Raw genomic sequence first — 2,872 nt, forward strand, 5'->3', positions numbered from 1 at the left:
CCCTGGGGGTGTTTAAGAGGAGGTTAGATGAACATCTTGCCGGGGTCGTTTGACCCCAGTATTATTTCCTGCCAAGGCAGGGGGTCGGACTAGAAGATCTACTCAGGTCCCTTCCGACCCGACCAACTATGAAACTATGGACCGGGGAACAGCCAGCTGGGCTGCAGCCCTGCGGACAAGGAGCTGGGGATCGCAAAGCGAAGATGAGCCAATAACGCGCGCTCATCGCCAGAAAAAGCCACCAGTGGCCTGGGTTGTATTCACAGGAGGTCCCTTGTACATCGAGGGCGACAGTTCTTCCACCCCACGTGGCACCAGCGGAGCCTCGTTCTGCTTGTTTCGGGCCCTGTATTGCACGATTGGAAAAGTCCAGCAAAGAGACACAAAAATGATTAGTGGTTTGGGAAATGCGGCTTATGGGGGAAGGCTGAAAGATGCAGAATTATTTAGTTTGGAGAGGAGAAAACGGAGATGGGATTTGATTACCATCTCCCCATACCTGCAGGGTGATCATCACGAAGAGGATAGAGGCAGACGTTCCTCCGTGGCAGCAGGGGGACAGGACTAGGAGCAATGGCAATAAACTGCAGCAGAGAAAGTTTAGATTGGAGATTAGGAAGGACTTGAGGGCGGGAGCACTGGGGCAGGCTGTCCGGAGACACTGGGATCTCCACCCTGGGCATTTTCAAGAGTGGGTTGGGCAGACACGTGGCTGGGATGGTTTAGGGAAGGCGGTCCCTTCCTCCCCAACTTCCCTATGATCCTGCGATGTATACTGAGTCCCCTCTAGGCCAGGGCACTTCGCTAGGACTGAAGAGTGAATACAACGACAACCTCCTGAGATGTCAAACAAATGCAGACATTGCACCCGTTTAGCTAAATGGGTTTGGTTTGTTAAACTAGAGAAAGCCCCCTTGCATAGGCACACTTAAATTGAATCAAGAGTGGCTAAATGGGCCTTAATTTGGTTTAGGATCACTTCCTTTCCTCTGAGAGGATTTAGTGCTAAGAGGTAGGCTGAAGGGTTTTACACTTTCCCTAAGTAGCAGTATGCTGAATTTTTTATTTTAGTTATTATGTCAAGTTGGCTTGGTTTGAATCGTTTTCACTGTGCAGATATTTTGTAATCAGATAGAGTTACTCGTTGCAGCTTTTACAAAAATATACTGGTTATGACCCAAGATAAATTCGATTAAGGATCCCTTAGATCAGGGGTGGGCAAAATGTGGCCCGTGGGCCGGATGCAGCCTGCCAGGCCATTCTATCTGGCCCGTGGGGCCCCTAAAAAATTGGGAAAAAAAATATTTATCTGCCCCTGGCTGCCTGTCATGTGGCCCTCGATGGCTTTCCAAAACTTAGTAAGCGGCCCTCTGCCCAAAATAATTGCCTGCCCTGCCTTAGATAGTCCACCTGCAGGGGTTGGACTGATTTAATTAAACTGGTTTCTTGATGCTTTAGTTCAATGAACTCAATCTTTGAGTACAGGCCAGTCCTTAGGACGTGAAAGGCTGAAAGGGAGAAAAGTTTTAGGTTGTTAAAACCTTGTTGTGTATCCTTTCAATGAATCCTACTTAACTTCAGTGATTGATTAACATTTTGGGAAAGGGGAGTTTTGTTAACATGTTTTGCCTCTGACTGATGTCTGAGTCCTGGCTATATACATATCCTGAGCTCTCGGCAGAGCCAGGGAAGAATGGAACGGATTCCCTCTTAACCCCCTTTTTACAACCCCCTTTCTAAGGACAATTAGTCAAGGCCAACATGAGCATCCCAAGAGTCAATGGAAAATTTCCATTTGCTTTTGTGGACTCAAGATTTGGTTGTCACAGACTAAGCCAGGCAAGATGAAATGTTATGGTCCCGCTTGCCTTGTAAATGCACTCTCATCAGGGCCAGTTCAGCTGCGGCGTATTTTGTGGCAGGAAAAGTATGCAATATTCTTTGGCTCATCCATGGCACAAAGAACTGGAATAAGTCCATTTAAAGTCATGGATATCACACATTCGTTATTCGGGGACACTGAGAACCATGAAGAATGAGCAATGCATTTGCTCAATCCAAATCCATGGGGTGTGAGCCGCCCTGCTCCCTGAGGGGAGGAAGCACGCCCTCGCTCCATTCGACCATATGACACAGCGCAGGAACATGAATCAGCCCTTGTGGCAACCTCATTGTTTACTCCCTGTTTTGGAAACAGATGCCCTATGGGCTCGGCTTTCTTTGGGTTCTTCTGAATCTGTAATGAAAAACGTTTTATCTAATCCCCCAGAAATGTGGAATGATGGGAAATGTTAAAAGCCTATAAACTAAGGACATAAACCATCTCAGCATCCTCAGCAACTTAAATGAAGGGCAGAAGTATGTCATCTAGCTTTTCTCATCTGAAAATCATTTGCAGATGAGAAACATCTGTCTGTGAAGAAGACGTCTCTTGAAAGGGTGCCCAAGTCTCAGCTAGATTGTGAGCAACTACATATTACCCAGTATAACTTAATGAAGTTGCAGGGAAAAAAATCTGGCAGGCTTTGGACAAAGATCTCCAGTGATGCAGATGACCATCTGGAGCTTGGGGAATGGTATTTATTTGGGGCTTATTATACCATAACTAGAGTTATGGAGGGAGAAGAACATCTGGAACCAGACTACCGCACTGGAAATAATTGTCCAGTGTTTAGCCAAGAAGCCAAATATAATTTGGAAAAAAACGTGTTAAGAAAAGCAGGTGTACAGTAAAACAAAGCGTTCATAGCAGAGATGCAGATCTGTATATACATCTTGCATAGAAATACTCAATCCAGACTCATAATTAGGGTCCAGCCCCAGCTAGATCATCCCAGCCAAGACTTTGTCTACCTGGGCTTTAAAAAACCTC

Source organism: Crocodylus porosus, unplaced genomic scaffold, assembly GCF_001723895.1.
Source record: "Crocodylus porosus isolate Cpor-Errol unplaced genomic scaffold, CroPor_comp1, whole genome shotgun sequence".
Taxonomy (NCBI): Eukaryota; Metazoa; Chordata; order Crocodylia; family Crocodylidae; genus Crocodylus; species Crocodylus porosus.